This window comes from Dipodomys spectabilis, unplaced genomic scaffold (genome assembly GCF_019054845.1).
Source record: "Dipodomys spectabilis isolate Male_0828 unplaced genomic scaffold, ASM1905484v1 ptg000254l, whole genome shotgun sequence".
In the NCBI taxonomy this organism is placed as follows: domain Eukaryota; kingdom Metazoa; phylum Chordata; class Mammalia; order Rodentia; family Heteromyidae; genus Dipodomys; species Dipodomys spectabilis.
In genome coordinates, this window is record NW_024870931.1 from 767,016 (window position 1) to 793,021 (window position 26,006).

Consider the following 26,006-nt stretch of genomic DNA (forward strand, 5'->3'; position numbering starts at 1 on the left):
AACTCTTAGCTCTGGACAATTGTTCCTAGATAGTGAGTTACTTAATTGTATTTTGAGCGCGTAAAACATGCATATAAAACTAGCACATTTTGATCTTATGAGAAACAGCCTTTTTTTCCCCTCTCAAATTTATTTCCTGATAGGCATTTTTATAGAGAATCTGTTTTCATTTTTAAATGAAAGACTGGTAGGAAACTGTGTTCATAATCTGGCTCCTTCTCTTGCATCTCAACACCTAAAACACAAATTTCACAAAGCATTTATAAGAAACAATACAAAAACCAAACTTGGAAATGCTCAGATGCAGAACGTTTTACAAAACCCAGAATAACTCTGCTGTCTGAGGGAGGGGCTGCCTGTATAAATTAACAAACAAACCCAAAAGAGCAGCAATGAGTACCAGACATGAATGTCCCTGGCTGCTACTCCATGGACAAGGAACATGGAAGGGCTTCCTGAGCCTGCTGGAGAGTGCATGGAGGAAAGTTTCCTTGCCAGCCTGAGTATGAAAAGTTGGCTTTACCTGCCTGGGTCTGTCTTCTTGTTTTCTCTCCACAGCAGAGCAGAATTGTGCCCTGCCCTAACGAGAATAAATACTGTACCAGCTAATCTGCAGAGTGGCTTCTGTTTGGTCTAAACACCTTCTTAGGTAGGCGCTCCCTGCCCCACAGTGTGTGTGTGTGCTCCCAGGGGCTGATCCTCAGGGCCCAAGCCCTCGGGGAAGGCATGTGTTAGATGTGAGTCAGTGACACTGTGTCATTCACACAGCAGCTGCCGGGTTGCTGCCCTAGCTGAACAGCAGGTGCACCCTGATCCTCTCCCACAGTCCCAGGCGAGGTGCCTGCAATGGCCTGATATGGGCAAGCTGCCACTAGGATCCTACTTCACCAGACAGACCAGCATGCCAGATGAAGTGGCTGCCACCTGAATTATCAATTATTTTTTGGAGCAGTATTAAACAAAGTGATACACATTACTGTATGATATGTAATGCTATGCTATATCCTTGAGTCTCTAGTCCAAAACCATTGAACTTTATACAAACAAGAATGGATTTTATTGTTTGTATTCATAAGGCCATAATGGAAAACTGAAATAAAAGTACAACAAAACTCCTATCCATAAACACGTGATTAAATCACAGAATTTGAAAAAAATTGTAAGTAGTGCAAATGAAATTATACTAGAATAGTAAAATACACACAAAATACATTACATTAGTTACATTCAAATGTAAAATAGGTAATTACAGACAGAATTCCTACTGGGTAAAAATATTACAGTGGTTTAAAAGGTTGAAGTGATATAGTTTATATATTTTGTTTTTATGAAACTTATTTATATCTCCAAGTTCTGTTTATCTCAGTGAAGGAAAATGTTAGAAAATAGATATTATATGTGTCACCTCTTGCTTGGAGTACCAGGAAGGAGAGTGGCAATTCCTAATGGGAGTCCTGAGATGAAACCCACACCCAGCCCAAGTAGGCCCATCAGGGGTCCATGTGGTGACCCTAAGGGGGTCCAAGACACTGCATTGTTGCTGCAGCAGGTGCAGGACCTTTGCGGTAGGCTTTAGCCAACAAGGTTCCATTAGTGACCAAACCAAGCAACCCAGACTCAGGTGCCAAAGCCGGGGAGAAGGCAAGGCAAGTCCTGCCTTCCATCTGTGCAGCCTAAATTGCCAAGGCCAGGCCCTTTCCCCTGCTTTGGAGAACAACGAGGGTAGGGGGTGAGCCCATTGCCTCCAAATGGAGTATCCCTGGAATGGCACCCAGAGCTGGGCCCATGTGGGCCAGAAAGGCGACAGAGGAGGCTACACAGCAAAGCAAGAGGAACTTCATTCCCTCGGTGCTGCAGCTGGTGTGCTGATTGGAATATGTAGGGTTGGCCCTGTATCCGAGTCCACAAGGACCAGAAAATGGAGGTCCACCGAGTTGCTGAAGGGGCTCCAGGTTGCTGAGCTGCTGCATCTGTCACAAGCCAGCTGGCAGAAGGGCCCGCACATGGCTCCAATACCCAGACTCCCTTAAAAACAGATGAGGTGAACCAAGGCTGGGCTGCCTGGCCCCAAGGGGGCAGACTGCATGCCCAGCCTTCCTTTACCAATGGACTGTACAGTGTACAAACAGGGTGTCCCCCACCCCGCACTCATGGGGGCAGGCAGTGACCCCAGAACAGAGTCTCCCTAGGATGGGCCACGCACTCAGGAGCACAGAAGACCAGTACCAACACAGCTGGAGGAGGAGAGGGCAACAGTGGCCTCAACTCCATACCCATAGCTGCCAGCTCCTGGGTGAAATGGAGCAACTGAGACTGGGAAGTTAGGTGGGAAGGGTGGGCTGGGCTCATCTGGAAATGCTGGGGAGCATGCACACACATCCACTCACTGCACATCCACCATAAAGGAGTTGGCCACACATCTCAACGGGTGACCTGAGGAGGCACCCACACCCACAAGGACTACAGAAATGGAGTTTCATGTGGTAACATGGAAAGGGCTCCAGGGCACAGCTTTGGAGCAATGAACAACTGGCAAAAAAAAAAAAACAAAAACGAAAGACGTCCAGTAAAACTTTTCAGCAATGATAACCTATTATACTTTAAAAACAGTTTTACTTTCCTCCTGTCCTGTATTTTTGCATGGGGCCCTCTGAATTAACCAGAAATCTCCAGGATCTCTTCATGCATAGTAATACAAATAAATATAGCTTCTATTCTTTTTTTATTAAGGGAAGTTGCATTTAGTTCTTTCCATTGTTTGATTCATGAAAAAGAAATCCTGAACTATATCTGTAAAACACCGAACTAAGCATTTCTTCTGAACTCCTCACTGAAGAAAGAGAATAAAATGATTGAGTAACAGGTATCACCCATATTGTCACTGTGCTAGCTGTCTCTCTGATTAGAAAATAATCCTGCCATGAACGTGCAGATCACTTATGCAAAATGTTTCCCAACAATTCTTGTTGATATATTGCATTTATCTTCCTCTTCCTGCCTCCTCACCTGCTCCTCTTCTCCAGAGTCCTGTTTCCCTCTTCCTTCTCTCCTACCTCTACTTTCTCCCTGTCCCCTCCTCTTCTCCCTCCTGCTATGCCCTTCCTCCTCTCTTACCCCTTCTTCCTCCTTTCCTTTCCTCTTTCTCTTACACTTTCTCTTCTAATTCTTTATGGTCCTGGGGGTTGGACACACACTAAGCAGATGCTCTCCTGCTTGCTACAGGCCTCCAGTCTGGACTTCATTTCAATGACACTCTATTTCTTTGTTGCAAACCCAATAAAGTCTTTATGATTTAATTCATTGTTCATATTCTACACTATGAATATGTGCTACTTCATACAGTGTGGGAAATAGGTTTGGGTTATGCTTTGGGCTTCAGTTAAACTCATCAGAAATAATGTGTTTGAAGGCAATCTAATGTGATCCTGTTACTCCCACATTAATGAACTGGTTACTTCATATCTTGCAAGAGTACTTCCATATTTCTCCCAGTTTAATGAACTGTCATTTTGTGGTAGCACCCACAGTAACACTAACCTAAGGATTGCTGGGGATCAGAAGATTAAGTCTAGACAGGAAAATCCATGCGATATTTATCTCAAAATAACTACTAAAAAGCCAGAAGAAAGCCTGTGGCTACGTGGTTTAGTACCATACTTCCACAGAATAAGCTGACGACAGGGCCCAGGCCTGATTTGAAGACATGTGGTGGGTGCATACACACACAAACACACACACACACACACACACACACACACACACACACACACACACACAATTTCGCAGCTAGAGCAAGTATCTGTTTTCCCAGTAACATATCTGAGTTCCAATTTTATGTGTTTGGATATTTTTTGAAAGTTTTATCATCAACTTACCCAATTTTAATAAATGACAACCTGTTCACTATTATTTAATTCTGGTTAGAAAATATTTTAAGACACATTTTCATGTAGGAAATTGTTTTTTCCCCAAATCGTGACTGTCTTGGTTTGTAAGAATGAAAGAATTGTGTCTTTAATTCATTAGTTCATAAATTAGAAAAAGTATCCCTAACCCTAGAACCAATTGCCTTTGGATTCTAAAAGCCACAAAAGTACATTAAATTTATACATCCAGTCTTTGATTCATCTCATCTTTCTTAAAATAGTTTCTACTTAATATCTTGCCATTTTTCTAACACAACATTCAGGCTCCCTCAAACTAATCATACCCTAATCCTAATATTATTAGCAGTTTCCTATTTCCTATTCATCCTAATTCGATCTTGACTTGTTATTCAAAGATTTATTTTCAGTTTGACCCTAAATTTTCCATTTCCCTAATGCTAACACTGTCCAGCTGGAACTGAAACCTAATTTTCAAACTAATAATAGTCCAAAATTAATAATAATAAATACTCTAGATTTATTCATTTTAATGAATATTCCAGTTTGCACTCTGGAAATGAGTTTCAATTTGCCCTAATTCCAACAAATTTCCTGACTCTACCTGTGAAGTTATCTTGTTTCCTAACATGAACCATTATATTACTTGTCCTCAAATTCTCTTACCAGGAAAAATACTGTAGTTTCCATTAATCCTACCTTTTCCTGCACCACTGTATCCTAAAACAATTTCAGATTTACATATCACCTAGTCCTTTACTTAACGCTAACTCTCAACCTAAAACTGGCTGTAAAACTCTCATTAATCATTACAAGAATGATCACTGAGAAATAAATATAATGATAATGCTCTAGTTACTATTAAGGCTCACATTTTTGCTTCTACTTGTTAGTGAAATCTCAATTTTATAGTAAAACCTTCCTATTCATAATGCTAATCATAATCAGAACAAAATACTGACCCTGATTTTAATCCAAATTATATATCAATACTAACATTAATTAGTTAGTATTACACTAGTTTTCATTCATCCTAACTTGATTCAAATAAGCCTTCCAAACATAAGTTTCAATTTTTTCCAATATCTTAGTTATTTTCTAACCCTAAACTTAATCTTAACTGGAATATTGCGAATAAATATAAGCCTAATTGCAAGTTGATTCTAATATTAATAGCAATACTCTAGTTCACATTCATTCTAATTCTTGCCAGGCTTATATTAAAATTTACCTTCAATTTGACCCTCATTTTTTTTCTCTTTCAACCTAACCCTAACCATGGCTGGAATCCTAACCATAACCTTAACTCTAAAGGTATCCCAATTCTAAAATTTATGAAAAATGCTCATTTTTTGCAATCCTGAAATTCCACTGTAATCCTCAAAATAAATTGCAGGTTTTCTTAAGCCCTACAGATTTTCTCACTCTTATCTCTGAACCTATCTTTTTCCATAAGAGGAATCATTATACCCATTGATCTCAAATCCTGATATTATGAAATACATTGTACTTCCATTATCACAGATTTTTCTGAATTCCTAAAATCTAAAAAAGTTCAGTTTTACTTAACATTTAACACATTTCTTTTTCTTTTTTTTCTTTTTGTCGGTCGTGGGGCTTGAACTCTGGGCCTGAGCACAATCCCTGAGTTCTTTAGCTCAAGGTGTGCACTTGAACCACTTGAGCCACAGCACCACTTTCTGGTTTACTGGTAGTTAATTGGAGATAAAATTCTCACAGACTCTCCTGCCTGGGCTGGCTTTGAACTGCCTTCCTCAGAAATCAGCTTCCTGAGTAGGTAATGAGGCTGACAGGGGGATTACAGTTAAATGGGTAAGGTAATGAGTACATTTCTTGTTGACCATTGTTGCTCCCTTCTTTGTTGCTGTCCAACTATCCCTTCCCTCTCCCATCTCCATCACTCTTCTCTCTCCATGGTGTAAAGTTCATTTTCAGTACAGTGTGCTGTATTATTGTTGCAATAGGTCATCCTGAGTTGAACCTAAATTTGCTATTTCTCTAACCCTAATTCTAATTCTGTCTGGTATCCTAACCCTAACCATAATAATAATGACAGTTCAATTAGAAGTTAACAAAAAAATACTCGTTTTTGTTCATCCTGTTAATCCTCTGTACATCTTAAATTTGTAGTAGGAAGACCCTCTATCAGGCAGGCAAGCCCACCTAGTCATCCGGAGTGACAGAGCCCACCACAACAAAGTTGTTACTAAAGAAGCAACTTTATTGAGAAGGTTCCTACACTGACTGGCCAGGGCTGCAGCACAGGCTCAGAAGCTGATACTGCGACCCCCAGTGGTCCACGTACTTAGGTTTTTGAAGGCAAAAATCACAGCCTGGTCATGTAGGCAACCAATGAGATTGTCACACACCCAAAAGATTGCACAGTCATACCAGACCACACACAGGTGGCCAATGAGGTTACACTTTGTCACATAATAGCTGTTTAAACCAGCCTATCACTTTTGGTTTAAATGACTCACGAATTCAATGGTAAAGTGGAGCTTAAGGTAAGCATATACAAGGAGTTTAGTGGAGTTTAACATAAGCATATGAAAAAGGTGGAGTTTATGGTAAACTCAGGATGTTGCCAGCATGAGCCTGATTACTGGCTCTCTGTTTAAAAGGTCAGTCCTTAACAGAACAATGAAGGTGGGTTAAGTTGTTAAGGGGAGGGGATCCTAGGGGCATTCTTCGCATTCTAAGAACTGGGCTGGTTGGAGCCAAGGTCCAGTTAACCTTGTTTAGAGGTTTTTGGTTTTTTTCCTAAAATCCCTAAAACAAAACAAAGTCTGTAAAGAAGCTGTACTAGCTCAAGTCTCCTCTCAGGGCCTAGTTCAAAATTAAGTTGCAGTTTAGCTTAAATCTTCCAAAAGAGTTTATATGTGCATATATAAAGATATAATTTTATGTAAAAAAACAAGATCTTTGGAGGAAGGAGTAACAAAAAGGAAATAGAGTGAGTATAATCAAATGTTTTAAATATATTATGGAAAGAGAATAACGAAACTGCCACTTCTGAAAATTAATAACCATTAATAAAATAACTAAATAAATAACACACTGCCTTCCAGTGTTCGTGAAGAGAACTATGATATGTTTTGTGAAAGTAATACTTGTTCTAAACTTTGTTCATGCATAATTTATATTGTTATTGGCCAATTATTTAACTTAATGAATAAAAATAAGATTCCCTGACAAAAAAAATATAAAACAGTTACCTAGTAATTGTTTGAGAAAAAGTTATAATCATGAGTTTTAAGAATCTTTCTATTTCCCTACATAGCAATGATTTAGGTTTACTAATCTAATATTTGTAGTAAGTTTAGAGAACATAATAGGCATAAAATACAATGAACTGTACATCTTGTGTCTTGGATGAGTGATATTTTAAACATTGTCTTTTATTCAAATGAATACTTAGGTTTACTTTTCAAAATAAATGCAATTTTAACTCCTTTCAGAACAAGTACTTACCCTGCAATTAAATGTATTAGTATATTCAGATATTTAAAAGCTCAATTTTCTGTTTGTTATGTAGCTCTACATATTCAGAATGACATGATTTTTCTATTCGTAAATGTCTAAACTCTGGGATTTTTCCTTCATCAATATAAATTGTCTCATGAGGTTTTTGTGAAAGCTCCAGTAACCAGTGTGGGATGTTTGCTTCATCAATATAAATTATCTCATGAGGTTTTTGTGAAGGGTCCAGTACCAGTGTGGTCAAAAATATTTCCTGAATTCTAAATTTTAAATCTAATCATTTTTAGCCTTTGATTTTATCAGTTATTGTCTCTTCAGAGCAACTAAAATAAATACTACTTTTTAAACATTTCACTCACATTGTAAATAATATTCACATGGGTCAAACAGAGACTAATCATTTCAAACTCACCATATATGATGATCTCAGTGTGAAGAATGTAGAGAGTATAAGAATCTTATACTCAATAATATTTTTGGTAAAATTAAATTATATATCTAGATTTCTAAATTGGAAGTAAATCACATGGAAATAAGAAAATAATACAAAAATGATTACTTTGGGATCATTTTCTTCTTAATTTTTTTATTGTGAAAATATCGTACAGAGGGGTTACAATTATATGGGCAAAGTAATGAGTACATTTCTTATCAAGCAGTTTCCTCTTCCTTTGTTTCCCCTTCCCATCCTTACCCATCTCCACACCCTCACCAGTCAAAGTTGTAAAGTTCGTCTTTCGACATAACATCTTGTACATCTCATTATTACAATGGGTCCAACGGTATTCCTAAAATTATGAAGCAAAAATATCTCCAGGAAATATATTTTTCAATAAAATGTTTCAATCCTTAGGTAAAGTGCATTATACTTCAATATAAAGTTTATCTCAAAATAGAAATTCTGCAACTAATCTAATGCATGTTTTCATGCACAAAATTCTGTGACTTCTAGTCTTATTATGTGATTTTAATTATATTTTTATTGTGAAATGATCCCTCCTTATATTTATTACAAACTTCTGTAATTATAGAAATCATGCCTGTACTAATTTACATAATTTAATATACAAACAAAATTATCTTTTTTCTTGTCTCCCACAGGGAAGGATGAGTTGCTGAAGTATATTAAATGAAAGCACTCTAACAGAAAGTCTATATGGAATGGAAATTTGCAACGTGAGGATGGGAACATGAGCACTTTCTACTTGGCTGAACAAGAATTCTTGTTTCTACAGTACTTTCTTGCCATTTAATCACACAGGGAAAGCCACAAAATTTGAAGTTCATATGAAGGAATTACATTCCTAAAAGTTGTGGCAACCCTGCTGGAAGCTCAATCTTATCACAAATTCTTTGTGATTGTTGGCTGATCTATTTCTCTATCACATGTTTCATATTATTAAGCATATTAGTAATTCAACTGGAAGTACATGGCAGGAGACTCCTGAAATCACATCTACTGCAGTGTAATATTTAGAAGAGAGGAAAAAAAGATTATATTGATCTCCAATTCCTCCCTTTGGCCTTTAATATACTAATTAATTGTCAAAACAATCGTGTAAGATGTTAGTTTATTTTCCCTATTTAATTAGAGATTAAGCAAGTGTTTTTTTGCAGTAAAGTGATGACAGTAGTATCACAGCTCTGATATGAGCACCTCTTCACTAACAAGTAATGCTCTATGGACTATAAATATGGAAGCCACACTAAATTCTCTCTCTATCTGTCTCTCTTTCTCTCTCTCTACTCACACACACACACACACACACACACACACACAAACACCCACACACAAACACATAGAGTTGCCACCCAGACACATCAGAGATCAGTTCCATTCCTTTGTAATTATAGTTGACTGATGTTTGTGCTCCCTTGCTTTTCTTTGCTTCAGGATTTTGCCTGGATTTGTATGTATCCCTGAGATCAAGTCCCTTGTTCTAAGTATACTGTGTATCTTTGTATGCTTCAGGCCAATTAAGAGTACCTTGAATACAATATCTTCATACTTGACATTCAAGTCAAACTCCGTGAATTCATACTACTGTTCCAAGATACTAGAATGTATTGGATCTCGAGACAAAAAACATGCCCACTTTGTTGTTTTAGAAGGAATTGAGATCATGAAATAGAAGAATACCCATCAGGAACTGAGCTAAGAGAATGGGAGTATGTGGGAAAATGTAGAATGCTGTATGTGTGTTAGAGATACAGAATAATAGGCTCATTTATTGAAAACTTGTCATCCTCTATTGAAAGCTCAATTTAAGCATACAGTTTTCCAGTTACTTTGCTTACCTATCACTTCTGATCACAAATTCTCTTATGAGTGTGTATAGTATCTTTGAATAAATCACACGATTTGCAGGTACTTAACATCTTAAGGAAAGACAGTCTGCTTCTACATTTTTCATTCTATGTGACAAACCCTTATTTTTTGTTTCCCTGTTTGCTAAATAAATGTATTCCTGGAAACAGGATATTGACAGCAAATCTGAGTGTAATTTTTATTTTGTAAATTTCAAATAGAATGTAAACTTTGTATTGACTAGTCATTTTTTAAAAATGAGTGATATTCATGAACACAATATTTTGATGCTTTTAAGTTAATTGAGAATTGCATGGTAGTTCTTGTGTCTAATTGACTTAACCATTATATTATTCATGTATAAACATTGCATTGCACTTATTTATTTTTATATATAAAATAATTCCCAAGGGTTTACTTTAAAGTGATAATAGGGGAGTTGTCCTCATGTTCCAAACTTTATATTTACTTCAGTAAAAATAGTAGAAACACATGATGTTTACTGAAGCAATTTAAAAGCTGAGAACGCATTTCTAAAGAGACTGGATTTATTGATTAAAGCATAGAATAGAGTAAAAAAGTCAGGTTTCTTGCTTTAGACTGCATAAATTTCATATGAATGTAACTAAAGATAAGATGAATATAAATTCATATTTATATTACTGAGATTTACATCACAACATAAGCAATATAAGTATTTTAAGGAAGTGGTCATTCAAAGCCCTAGATACATAATGGATGAATAATGGAATTGAAAATAGCAAAGGGAAAACAATTTAACATGCAGCTATTATGATTTTATAATACTTATATGGAAGTAATGGAGCTTTTCCCTTTCTGAAGAACGTTTAGCCAGTAATTTCAATGTAAGTCATCAATTGTAATGAGTCTAAAGTCTTTTCCTCCGAGATATCCAAGAGTACTATAGTCATCCTCTGAAGAGTAAATAAGTAATTATTTTCATTAGCTTTGCTTAATATTAATTTACTTGTAGTAAATAGGTTTAAAAGTCTTCTCTTTCTCTCAATTTAATAACATACATTTCTATTTCTTCTTAAAAGCCTGAAATCACTATTTCAAAGTAGCATAAGCAGGAAAACAAAATAACCTGACACAACAATCACAAATCCTAAATTATGTGAAAAAATCCACAATACAAAAAATAAATCTGAGGAAGAAGAAAAAAATGACAGAATAACAACAGAAAATTATCCTAGCTATCTCTAATAAAACAGAGATTTAGAGTCGTAGCAGGTACTCCACAGCTAGAGGGTCACATGAAATCAGCTATAATTATAGATATGCAGCTATAAATATAGATATAATTATAGACATACAATTCATAAGAAGGTTTTATACTGTCTTCACAAGAAAAGAGAAATCTATGAAAAGGTGCCACCCAGGAACACATTGGGCAACACATTCCAAAGCACATGTGCAGTGTGGTAATAAAAGGCAACATGGAAAAAAAAGAAAAAAAAAAACAGGAACAGAAGTGTACATCAGAGAAAGCCACATCCATATACATAGACAATTTGCCATACCACTGGACAGTCCAAATGGTCACTGGAACCACAAATATTAACATCACAACATCTCACCACAACTGATTTCTATTCCTACACTTAGTGGACTTGACAAAAATGCAATTCCAGAAAAACACATTACAACTGGAAGCCAAACCAAGACCCTGCAAATCAACTAAGAACATAGAGAGTCACCTATTAATATCATAGATCCCCTTAAAGAAAACCTCCAAATGGACAGAAAAAAATCAGAAAAATACAAAAAAAGTAATGTCAAAGTAGTATTATTCATACAGTAAATATCCGGGCATTAGAATAGACAATCAAGGACGTAGAAGATAGTTATCAAAATGTATTACACATACTGCTGGAAAATGTGATTAATGGAAAGATAGAAAACTTCTACAAGGAAAATTGTGAACAAGATGAGACCAACCAGTCATTAGCAAAATAATTCATGGAGACTTCAAACAGAAAGATAAATAAATTCTGAGAAGGCAAGGGAGTCCAAGAAAAAATGGATGCCTAGTTAAAAGATATGACAAAAGACACAGTTAAGAAAACAATCCTTACATCTCCCCCAACCAAAGAAAAAAATGTCCAGAAAGTTCATACAAGACCTAAAACAAAGCTTTAATAAAGAGGCAGAACCCCTAAAAAATGACCAATTAGAAGACAGGGAAATAAAAAAATCAAAGTAGAAGTCTCCACAGCAAATAGATGACATTGAAGATAATCTCAGGGTCAAAGACAGAATAGATCTAATAGGAAAGAGTAAATAATCATTTAGAACAAATCCAAGAAATAAGAAATGATCTTGCCAGAACTTCAAGACTCAGTTAGAAGATCAAATTTCAGGGAGATAGGTATCAAGAAGGAGAAGAGCAAGATACTAAATGGATGGGAAGCATATTACAGAATTCTAGCAGAGAACAGGCCAAAAATCCAACGAGATAGGCTCATTCAAAGAAGAGAAGCCTTTAGAAACCAATCAGAATTCTAGAACTGAACAATCCACCACCACATCATAATCCATTAGAGGATTATTAAAGATCAAGGAAAGGATTCTTAAAGATGCCATAGAGAAAAGATTAATTATTTATAAAGGATATACAGTCAGAATAAATACAGATTTCTTAACTGATATGGTAAAAAGGAGAGCCTGGCATTATATGTGACAAACATTAAAGGTAAACAACTACCAACCATGAATACGTTCCCAAGCCAAACTCTCCTTTACATTTAAAGGATATATAAACATATTTCATGACAAAGAAAACTTGAAACAAAATATGTCCACCAAATTATCAGAATAGAATATGATTAAATATATCCTACATAGAGAAGACCAAGAAGAGAAACTGGTCATATAAAATGTTCCCTACCAGAAAACAAGGTAAATATATTAAGAGTAGATGAGGGACAGCTCCTAACAACAGGTGTATAACATAGCAGGACTTATCAGATATTTCTGTCTTAACTCTCAATATCAATGGACATAAATTTCCAAATAGAAGACATAGATTAGATAGTTGTATCAAAAACCAAGATGCATCCATTTAGTATCTATGAGAGACACATTATCAAACGCATTCTATGAAGCTAGAATTAGACTCCTCCCCAAATCACATAGGGACTTACCAAAGAAAGAGAACTATGAGCCAAACTCTTTGATAAGCATTAATGCAGAACTTCTTAATAAAATTCTCACTAACCAATTTCAGCAACTAACAAAAAAATCATAGGTTATGATCAAATAGGAATCATCTTGGATATGATTTGAGTCAATATTCTTGTCAATAAACATAATACAAACCATCTGCAAAAGCAGGGACAAGAAACACATGATCTTCAATAGGGATGTAGAAATAGCTTTTAACAAGCTCCAATAACCCTTTATGATTAAAAGGTCTGGGAACCTAGGAATGCATGGAACATTCCTCAATATTAAACTGAGTATGTATATGACACAGATAATTAGCATTTACCTAAGGGTGGAAGCATGAAGACATTAACATGAGGAATGAGAAAAGGATGTCCACTCTCTACTACTCGTCAATATGGTGGTGGACTTTCTTGCAAGAGCAATAGACAAGAGAAAAACATAAAGCAGATCCAAATAGGGAAGGAGTAAAACTATCCCATTTTACAATTGAAATGATCCTGTATTTAAAGGACCCTGTGGATTCCTCCATCTAGTTAGTAAAGGTGATGCTAACCTTCAGCAATGTAGCAGGGTATAAAAACCACAAGAATCAGTAGTTTTTCTGTTACCAACAATGGGAAGATCCACGCTGAAATCCAAAAAACAACCTCATATGTACTAGCCTCAAAATCAAATCAAATCTAAACAAAACAATACAACAACAACAAAACTAGGAATTAATTAATTTACCTAAAATTGTGAAGGCCCTATATGTGAAAACTTTAAAAATATAAACAGGGAAATTGAAGGAGATTCAAAGAAATAGAAAGTATTTCAATGTTCCTGGTTGGAAGAATTAACATTTTGAAAACTGCAATACTTCCTCTAAACAATTGGCAATGCAATACTCATCAAAATCCCAACAATATTCTTCAAAGTAGAAGAGAAGCAATGCAACTATAATATGGAATTACAAAATTACAGATGAAACAGAATGCTTAGAAATGAATACATGGGCCTATAGTCATCTTACCAACACAAACGCTCACACACACACACACACACAGACACACACACACACACACACACACACACACAATGGAATTATATTCACCCATCAGAAAGATGACTTTTCACCAGTAGTAAGGAAAATGAAAGGTTTGGGAAAATTATATTAAGAGAAAAGACAAAGTAATGCAGACTCAGAGCAATATAGGTTTCATGGATTCATTCATTTATGATAGCTAGAAGATGCTTACAAATCTATAAGTAAACAAGACAGATTCTACCTCGTCCATTAGAATGGCCATTACTAAGAAAATTAACTATAGCAAATTCTGGCATGGATGTAGCCAATTGGGAACTCTATTACACTGTTGGTGGGACATTAAACATGTTCAACCACTGTGGAAGGCAGTACGGAGTTTCCTGAAAAGAGTAAATATAGATCTCCCTTAAGACTCAGTAATTCCCCTCATGGGCAGTAATCCAATAAATAACAAACAAGCTCACATGAAAGCTACCAGCATAACCGTATTCAGGGCTCAGGCCCAGAGTTCAAGGACTGGAAAAATGTTACCACTGCTGGTATTTGTTTCCGTAAATATGAACCGTTTTATATAAGATACCAAATCAATCTATTTGCAGTAGCTAGATTAGGACTTAAATGTTAGTGGGTGATAAAATGGCTCCTTTGTTGAATGTTAGGAAGAGATGTAGGTAGTCCATGAAAGGGAGATTTTGTTGTTGTTGTTGTTCGAGGGGCTTGAAGTCTGGACTTGGACACCGTCCCTGAACTCTTCAACTCAAGGTGAGTGTTCTACCACTTGAGTGACAGTGCCACTTCTGGTTTTCTGATGGTTAAATGGAAATAAGAGTCTCAGGGTCTATCCTGCCCAGGCTGGTTTTGAACTGTAGTCCTCAGATCTCAGCTTCCTGAGTAGCTAGGATTACAGCTGTGAGCTACTGGCACCAGGTAAAAATGGGGGATTTTTAGAAATGAAAATCCACCTCTTCACCTGTGTCTAAACCTCAGATATTACTATTAGAACACTTCACCTTCACCTCATTTCACCAGACATTTGTAAATTTTCCCTTTTCCTTCGTGTGGGAATACTGCAGTCAATATCAACTCAGCTGGGGGACTGGATCAATTGTATGGTAATTGTTAGCACCTAATTTAAGAACTTTTACGTCAGAAGAAATGAAACACTCACTTGGAATAATTGTTTTCTCTTTTTATTACAAATCTGTGCTTGATTATTCCCTAATGTGATATTGGACTTCCTAATAGAGTGATGAAATTTTCTTTATTTTCAACCTTCTCCCACATGTGGTCAAATATTTAAGAATTCAAAGATCTGCACTGAAAATTGATTAAGCTGACTTCTAAGAAAATGTGCATTTCTGGAATTTGGTCTTCTGTCATGTTCTTACATGCACAAGCTTTCTATGATTTATTTGTACTACAAGGAATTCTACTTTCCAATCTTTGTGTGACCAATTTTAGTCTGATCAGTCTTTCTGATCCTCTCTCTGGAGTCTCATTTGAGTCTGCCTCATAAAAAAGATATTAGTTATCAGCTAAATGATTCTCAGCTTCTGTTTTTTGCCTGACTTCTTGTAGGCTGTGATAGCAACCCTGCCTGGCTGTGCTTACTGGAGTGTGTGTGTGTGTGTGTGTGTGTGTGTGTGTGTGTGTGTGTGTGTGTGTGTGTGTGTGTGTGTTTTGTTTTAGATATCTAGGATTACTATTCAAGGTAGTAGTTTCTCTGGGCCCCTGTGATCCCCCGGCCTAGAGTCAATGAGTTATACTCCTTAGGATACAAAGAACAACTGACTAAATTCCTGTTAATTGTCTCAAAATGAGGCAATCAGGCATCCTTGCAAAGCCATCAATAATGCTTTGTAACCACTTACAGAAGTCGTCTATCAAGATGGCTTTTCAAAGTTGACTGTGAAAAATATTCATTTCTAAGTAGGCACCATAAAGCAGATCACATTCCTGGGATCAGACTTTTGGAAGGAAGGTTCCCCTTCCTTCCGTCTCTTATGATAGTTCAAACCATAATATTCTTCAGTTGTGGCCAGCCTGGAGCACATATTCCCAAGAATATTCTGTAAATACGGGGTAAATACTAGTCTACTACAGACTGATTTATCTTGCTTTTATCTATTGTTATTTTCATTACTTCAAACACATGGATAATTTATATTGGGATTAGACAAAGGATTAATGGAATAAACATTCAGTTTACTTTCATATATCCAATATAATACACTTAACCTGTAATGGACAAATAAATTCAACTCTAGAAACAATGTCAGGAATATAAAATAAGCTTTAATACGTATAATCTGGCACACATAAACCATCATCTACAGAAAAATTCAGTCTCTCTGTAAATATTTATTTGGTATGAAATAATAAAAATTTAATTAATGAATATCACTTTTAATTATCATCTGAAATAGTCCTCGTGTATATAATTGTAAATAATTTTATAAATGTCACCTAGACAAGAATTTAACATGCATGTAGAAATCAAATTTCCACAATTTAAGCTATATGAGAGGGATCGTACCCTTGTGTACTATGTGGTGTGAATTTTGCCACAGTGCTGAACCCTTCCAAATAATACCAAGGGTCATGTGTAATAATTTATTATTTGATGTTAAGATGATTGCTAAGTGTAGAATACAATTTGAATTATTACATTAACTCACAGAAATGAAGCAATGATTTGTTATTTGTTTAAATTCTAATGCTTCTCAATTTTACAATTCATTAAATATATTATTAAAATTATTTTCACTTTCTTCTTTTCTATAGCTGATGAAATTAAAATTATATATTAAACATTCAATGTTAAGAAATCAATAATAAGTAAACTATTATTAAAATGATATACTATTAAACTGTGATTTGAATTATACTTCTAACAAATTGTGATGTAAACAAGTCAGTAGAATTAAGGGTGATCATTTTTAAACTTAGCAGCTTGTTATTTTTTTTTTTATTTTATTTTTTGGGTCCGATCGTGGGGCCTGAACTCTGGGCCTTGGCGCTATACCTCATCATTTCAGCTCAAGGCTAGCGCTCTACAACTTGAGACCCAGCACCACTTCCAGCTTTTTTCTTTTTGCTTATGTGGTGCTGAGGAATCGAACCCAAGGCCTCAGGCATACAAGGTAAGCATTCTAGCACTGAGCCACCTTCCCAGCCCAGCAGCTTGTTATTTGTTTCCTAATTGTGTCATTTGTTATTCTTGGTCCAAGTCATCTCTTCATCTTAATTGTTTAGTTTTCTATTTTATCTCAATTGGTTTGCTGATTGTGCGTTTTGTTTTCCCTTTTTAATGACCGACATGAGGCTGAAAATCTGTATGCTAGTTTATTACTTCCTACATTAAAGTCAAATTGCTGCTCTCCACAGCTGTTCTACTCTACGATGCTACAGTATTTCCCCCATTCCCATCTCCTGTATTGCTGCTCTCATATATTTTATTTTATTTTTTATTTAAATTTTATTGTCAAGGTAATGTACAGATGGGATATAGTTACATAAGTAAGGTAATTAATTTATTTCTTTTCTAACTTGTTAACCTTTCCCCTATTTTTCCCTCTCTTCACTCCCAATGCCCCCCCCCCAAGATTATTTACAACATATTGACTTGTGATTACCACTGTTGCATAGGTTCCCCCTTTGTCCTTTGTCTCACCATTTTGTTTCTTTTTTCTTTCCCTTCCCTAGTTCAGACCAACATATTTAAAATACCCAGGGTATCAAAATCAAATACAGTGACTACAGGGGATAAACCTTAGGTGGGGAAAACACAAAAGCATAAAAAGAAATCACAGTACATTAAGAACAACAACAACAAAGAACATGTCTTGGAGTTCATTTCACTTAGAATCACCTTATACAATCATATGTACATAGCTATTGAACTATTCTGCTCATCTACTAAGATTATCCTTGATGTACCCAATAATGCTCCCCTATTACCCAGTAATCCCACTTCTGGGCATATAACCAGGTGATCACAAACAAGGCCACAGTAAAGCTACTACTGTGTATCACAGTAATATTTACCAAAAATGACACACACACACACACACACACACACACACACACACACACATGCACAGATAAACACACATGGAAAACTATGCTTCAATCACAAAGAATGTGACCACCTCATTTGTAAGGAAATGGAAGATCTTGGAAAAAATCATATTAGTGAAGTAAGCCAGTCTTAAAGACACATAGGTCCCACGGTTTCCTTTATTTGTAATAATTAGTTTACATGAATGATAATCTCACGTATTTTAATTTGACATTTTGTTCTATGTTGAGCGCGCAACATTATTGCTATATTTTTTGTTATTATTTCTGCAAATAGGCAGGTATACTTAAAGAATTACATTCATCTTATCCATTATTGAAGGAAGAACAACTAAAAGAGTAACCACTACTAGGAAGAACAACTCCTACTTAGCTTCATTCCTATGTAAGGCCAATGTTGTCCCCTGTATCCTCATGTTGTACATTACAACTCTATACCTGGTCATAATGTATATCTAGTATCTTATGCATTGTGAACTAAATGCCCGAACTAAATGCTTTACTTTAAAAAAAAATTCTGTCAATGTTTGAGGATGGTTTGTGTGTGTGTGTGTGTGTGTGTGTGTGTGTGTGTATGTTTACAAAGATCAGAACATAACATTTTTCTTCATTTCGAATACATCTTACAGGTCATTGTAAGTTGTGGCTAATGGGAGCAGTCTCTTGTTATTTTAAGGATGAAACAGAAAAAGATATTTGTGCATGTAACACAGTTGCTTTATTAGTGTCGTTGAACACTGAACTTCGATTTACATCTTGGCTGTTGTTGTGAATAATGTGAATAACAATGAACTACAGATATATTTACGAGTTACCCAGAGAGAAATAATCACATGATTGGTGGGTCAGATGATATTTCAAGTATGATTTCTTTAGAAAACTGCATACTACTTTCTACAATGAGAATACTAACCTGGATTTTGTCCAAGAGTAGAAAATTTCCTTTTCTTCACACTCTCACCAACATGATTACCTTTTATTCAAAAGGGAATAAAGGGCAAATTTTTACTATCTTCAGTACCCTAGACTGGCTTAAGACCGAAATCCAACCTCCTAAATGCTTGGAATTACAAACTTTTACCACCACACCTGGTTCCTTTGATTTTTTTTGATAAGAGTTATAATAGTTATAAAGTAGTATCATAGTAATTTTGAATTACATTTCTCTAATGACTTCTTCTCACAGCATTAAGCCAGCACAGAAGTTGTATTAAACACAACTGTGTAAACCCACTGGTGATATAGAGGGGTTTATGGAAAACATGTCTATTCCAACTTTTGTCCATTTTTAATCAAGTTTCTTGTTAATCTCATCTTTAATCTCTCTATACAAAAATAATTAATTCAAGGTAGTAAAAAGGAAAAAATTAAGCAACTCCTAACATTTTTCAATTTTCAATAACATGATATTGCTTAAATCATTTTCTGTTTATGCTTGAGACTATAAAACAATTTATTTAGACCTTTTACATATCTATATATATTTTATTTATTTTACATTGATTGCTCTTTCCAAACCTGCGTGTCTAATTTTGGTTTCTTTCAGTCTTAAGAAGTTCAGATTTCAAACTCAAGAATAAATGGATGTAAGCAAACAAAAAAATACAGTTCCTCTCATCTGATAATGCCTCTACAAGAATGAGAAAAGAGTTCATCATTCTAAGGACCCTTAATTCTTAAGATAACATTTGCTATAATGCTAATGTTATTACCATTTTAGTGTTGGGAAAAATTGTAATTAAAGGCACTAAGTGCATGGCCCAAGACACACAGTGAGGAAGGAAATAAGTCAAATTTTCCAAAAGTCTTCCAGCAATACACAAAAGGTAGATAAATTCTCTCCATTCACTGATACTCTCAATTCAATATTCATACTGTCCAAGAAATAATAGCATAGCAATTATTGCCCATGGTAATTGTTTTCTGTTACATTTTGTCTTCAACACAGACTGTGTTGGTGACATTGGGTTATCATGCACAGAGCTGAGCTTATAAATTATGGTCCAAAGAGAGGCAAATTTCTTCTGTCCCATAGTTCCAGTATCATTTTTAAAAAGTACTAAATCTTTTAAATATCATCACTTACTGTATTTTAATAATTCAAGAATGAAAAACTTCACATATAATCACTCCAAAATGCTTTAAGACTAGGAGATGATAAAACAGGCCTCTGTGAAGTAAATTTTTTTCTACTTTTAAAATTATTCTGAAAGCCTGGTACTGGTTTGTCACACCTGTAATCCTAACTACTCGGGATACCTACTAAGGAGCCTGAGATCTGTGGATAATATTGGGAAGCCAACAGGACAAAATAAATTCATGAGATTATTTTTCAAAATTTTAACGAAATAGCAAAGGGCCAGGAATGGAGATGTAGCTCATATAATAACTCACCAATCTAGAGAGAAAGACGTAGCGATATGTTGAAGCCCTGATTTCAAACTCTGAGCATGCCAACACGCAGGAATGCACACACACTCACTTTTTCAAAATATCTTCATATCAGTGTTTTGCATTAATTTCTTTGTTAACGATATTATATGGGTAAAATGGGCTTCATAAACTCTTCCATCTCAAAACATTTTTATACATTTTTGTTGTAAAAATACTGTACGGAGGGGTTATAGTTATATGAGCAAAGTAATAAGTACATTTCCTATCAAGCATTGTTACCTCCTCCTTTGTTTTTCCCCCACCATTCCTTCCCTTACACCTCCACAAGTACACTCCTCATACCCCAAAGCCCCACCAAATGTCCCTAGCCTAAATTGTAAAGTTCGTTTTTCAAAATAATGTCTTGTGCATCTATTGTTATACAATGGGTCAAACTGTATTCCTATTTAAGCATGTTGTTTTTTTCCTTTCCCTCCCCAAATTAGAGAAGTGTACATTCAAGATGCAGGTGCACCAACATCAAATAAAGTGAAAACAGGGTTATACTGTTGGGGAGGAACGTATAAAAAAGAAAAACAATCACGTCGTACATTATAAATATGTGAGAAACAACAGCAAGAAAGAAAAAAAAACACTTGTGTCTATATCTTGGGGGTTATTTAGCTTAACATCAACTTATCTAGTCATATACACATAGGCTTTCAACTTTTCTGCTTATCCCAGACATATACTAGTTATTGCAAATAAGGGATACCATGGGACCTATGTTTCTTTGGACTTGGCTTACATCAGTTAATATAATTTTTTTCCAAGTCTTTCCATTTCCTAACAAATTGAGCGATGTCATTCTTTCTGATGGAGGCATAGAATTAATATACATATATATATATATATATATATATATATATATATATATATATATATATAGTATATGTGTGTGCGTGTGTGTGTACACACAAATACACACAGAACATTTTCCTTTTTTGTTTTTTAGAGCAACTTAGTTTTCCACCTTCATCATTTTTTCAAATGTTTTTATTGTGATTAAGTGGTTACAAATTTCCCAAATTTCACAATATTGTGGGATAGTGATGCTTAGTTTAAGTCACAAACACATTCTAACTTCGATGGAGCAAATTGTCTATTATGGTCTACAACATTTATGAATTCTATGAGCTTTGCAATAGAGTTATTTCTTCCATATGTAAACTTTTTTGTTTTGAAATATGTATATTTCTTTTGTATTGCATAGCATCAGCTGTTCCCTCTTTCCCACTTGTTCCCTCCCTCCCTCCAGTGACATTGAGTTGCTTAGTTCATTTTGGTCAATGTCCAGCACAGCTGATGGATCCCACTGTTGTATGTTTTTCCCTGATTCCCTCTAGTTCTGTGTCGTCCTCCTGGTTTCCCTTCAGTGTGCACATATGATGGGCAGAATGGGGTTATTTAGTAGTGATTCGACCAGATGAGTGGAAGTTCTTGGTTTCTTAAGTGTTGTTAATTTTGTCATATCACCTTACATTTTGGATTTAACATCTGCTTATCACGGAGACCATGTGCCATTTGTCTCTTTGCTTTTGGCTTAACTCGCTCAACATGATTTCCTGTAGCTTGATTGATTTCCCTACTAATGCCATTATTTTGTCCTTTCTAATGGCTGGAAAATATTCCGTTGTGTATAGTTACCACAGTTTTTTGATCCATTCATCTCTGGTGGGACATATGGGTTGTTTTCATATCCTGGCTATTGTGAACAGTGCTGCAATAAACATGGAAGTGCATTTGTCCTTGAATATTGGTACCTGTTGTTCAGGATAGATGCCTAGAAGTGGTATGAGTGGGCCATAAGGAAGGTCAATATTTATCTTTCTGAGGACTCACCAGACTGCTTTCCAAAGTGGTTGTGTAAGTGTACATTCTCACACACACACACACACACACACACACAGAGTGAGAGAGAGAGAGAGAGAGAGAGAAAGAGAACATTTTCTTGATCCATTCTTCTACTGAGCAGCATCAGGGTTGGTTCCATATCTTAGCTATGGAAAATAATGCTACAATAAACATTGTTGTGGTGGTAGTTTTAGTATGGACTGGTTTGTTATCATTTGGGAGAATGCCCAAAAGTGGGATTGCTGTATAATAGGGAGCTCTATGTGGAGGCTTTTGAGGAACCTCCAAACTGCTTTCCAAAGTGGATGAACAAGTTTACGCTCCCACCAAGAATGCCGTAGGCTTCCCTTCTGGCCATATCCCTTCCAGCATCTGTTGTTGTAAAAATATGGAACGATTCACTAATTTGTACATCATCCTTGTGCAGGGACCATGCTAATCTTCTCTGTATGTTCCAATTTTAGTGTATGTGCAGCCAAATTGAGCACAAAACATTTTTTATATATAAAAAGTAATTGATTTTCTTAAACTAGACAATTCAACAAAAATAAGTTCAAAAGAATTGTGAAATTTTAGAACCATGTGTTTCTTATATAAGCACACATTTAAGAATAAAGTCAAGATTGACATATCAAAAACAAAATAATTCCAGATATTTGTTGTTCATGAGATTTGTAGGAGGAGGAGTTCAATTATTCTACAAAAGGCACTTGTCATAATGATCATTGCAGCAAATGTTAAGGTTTGTTAAAAGTTTTAATGTTTTAAATATGTTTAATTTTGGGATTTGCTTATATATGGCAAAATTAAGTCATAAAAATTTTTGATAATGTACATAATATTTCTGGTAGCATGTACTAGTAAGTATGTACATTTCAGATTTTATAGAAATTTTACTAATGAGAAGTTGCAAAGACTGTGTAAAGAAGCAGAGTGAAGAGTTAAGATTTTAAGTACACAGTTTCTGTTAAATCTTTAGGGCTCCTTTACGTTATATGTTAGTGATGAACAAATAATGATATAATCCACATACAAATGATGAGATGAACTATAAATAGTAATCTTAGTGAGTAAATTTAAAGGCTACTTATAGCTTTATCCAGTTTTAAATGTATAGGAATATGAGAAAATAGTAAACTCTACTATGTACACTTCAAATACTGAAAACCCTGGTAATTGTTTTGTTTTTTATTTTAGTAATCATTAATATTTAATTATTGTTTTCTTTATTTATAACAACTTTTTGTGAGTCATGATTAAGAGGTACTTTGAGAATATTATTGGGATGGCCACACAATTTTTCATAGGTGCATGTGAATTTACAAAGAGCAAAACTAAAAACAAAATATTGATTAAAAATTATATCAAGTAGAGTCTGAATCAGGAGTGTTGATAAATGTCCACACCTAAAATCTTAACCCTAGGCTGGAGCATCTTATTTAAATATTGTTGAGAATTTCAAGACTTCCTTTATGTAGGGCCCTTAGAAGTATGTACAGCATGCATGTGTACAAAGCCAGTGACAACAGACAAATATGACTAAGTTTCCCCAAAAGGAATCTATGAAGTCAATAGTTATCTTCCCAAGCAGATGAAAAAATGCGTCCAAAATAATTCAGTGCCCCTACATTTGTGGAGTTATTTAAGTTATGGATTCTTTGTTAGACATATTCTTTTCTTTTAAAAATTGTCAAATATTAGTTTATAATAAACTTTGTGTAGTATTTCTTGGTTCAAAACAGAAATCTTGATACAGTTGATGTCACTTGGCTTTCTTACTATCTCAGTTCAAAGCCAACCTACGCAGGAAAGTCTGTCACATTCTTATCTGTAAACAAACATCAAAAACGCCAGAAGTGGAGTTTGGCTCAAGTAGTAGAGTCCTAGCTTTGAGGGAAGTTGGCCAGGGAAGACATTTCTTCAGGGACATGGTCCAGCCTCTGAGTTCAAGCTCCAGAACCAGGACAAACTAAACAAACAAACAAGAAAAAAACGCACATATTTCTTTGGGACCATCCATAAAGCACTGGTTTGAGAACAGACTCCTTTTGCTCATCATACTCACTGAATCCTGCTTTTTTGGAATACTAATTGCGCTGGAGAATTCAGGACAAGACTAAATGAATTAATAAGTGACTCCTGCAACAACAGAATCATCTCAATAGTGAAACATCCATGCATAAGACAAATTAAAACCTCCAAGTCTTTGTTTCCTTGCAAAAGAAAGCTTTTAAAACAATGTTTATTTCCTTTTGTTCTATGCTGGCCTTCAATTGGCACATTGTTTCCTTTTGAATTACTTTCAAGAAGAAGTTTTCAGACAATTTTTATATGAATAAAGAACACACTCGAAAAAAGTCAAGGACAGTTTCTTCAAGCGTGGATTCTTTTTTTTCTAACAATGAATATATATTTTTTACAGTGAAAATACTGAACAGAGTGGTTACAATTACATGTGCAAGATAATGAGTACAGTTTATATCAAGCATTGTAGCCTACTCCTTGGTTTCCCCTTCCCATCCCTAGACATAAAAGAAATGCAAATCAAAACAACATTGAGATATCACCTCACCCCAGTTAGAATGGGTATAATCAAGAACTCTAATAACAACAGATGCTGGAGGGGATGTGCAGTCCCACTTTTGGGCATTTACCCAAATGTTTACAAACAAGACCACACTAAAGCTACGAGCACAACTAAGTTTATTGCAGCATTATTTACAGCTAAGATCTGGACTGAGTATATTTTTTATCAAGCAATATAGCCTATTCCTTGGTTTCCCCTTCCCATCCTCCCCTCCCCCCTCCATCCAACCCTCCTCCCCCCAACAACACAGTTGTAAAGTTCGTTTTTGAAATAACGACTTGTACATCTCATTGTTGCAATGGGTCCACCTGTATCCCTATTTAAATGATTTGTTTTTTTTCCGTTCCCCTCCAGAAATTATACCGACATCAAATACAGTGAAATCAGGGGTTATTGTTATCCCGTGGGGAAGGGACATAAAAAGCAACAAGGAAATCATCTTATAAATGTGTTAGAAAAAGTCACATGAAAGAACAAAAAACATTCGAATACATATCTTAGGGTTCATTTCCCTAACATCAACTTATCTGATCTTTTCTGTTTGACTCAGACATATACTAGTCATTGTAAATAAGGAAAACCATGGGACCTATGTTTCTTTGGGCGTGGCTTACTTCAATTAATGTAATTTTTCCAAGTCTTTCCAGTTCCTAACAAATGGGGCAATGTCATTCTTTCGGATGGAGGCATAGGATTCCATTGTGTATATATACCACATTTTCTTGATCCATTCATCTACTGAGGGGCATCTGGGTTGGTTCCATACCTTAGCTATGGTAAATAAGGCTGCAATAAACATAGTCGTGCTGGTACCTCTAATGTGGCCTTGTTTGTGAACATTTGGGTAAATGCCCAAAAGTGGGATTGCTAGGTCTTAGGGGAGCTCTGTGTGGAGTCTTTTGAGGAATCTCCAAGAACCAACTTCAGGACCACTGGAATAGAATTGAAAACCCAGAAATGAACCTACAAACCTATAGCCATCTAATCTTCGATAAGAGAGCTAAAAAAATTGAAGAAAGACACCCTCTTCAGGTAAAATGAATGTTTTCAGGCTTCATAGAACTAGCACAAAGACATCTTTGGACATGAGGTAACACGCCTTTCAGAGACAACTTAGTAAATACAAAATATAAAATT

General features: G+C 35.5%; 1 non-coding gene across 1 annotated transcript; it reads right to left on the reverse strand.

Annotated features, from left to right (window-relative positions):
* Positions 1–22,664: 22,664 nt before the first annotated feature.
* LOC122124941 lies at positions 22,665–22,770 on the reverse strand. The gene has a single exon (XR_006150696.1). It is a non-coding gene; the product is annotated as a U6 spliceosomal RNA (small nuclear RNA).
* Positions 22,771–26,006: the final 3,236 nt, after the last annotated feature.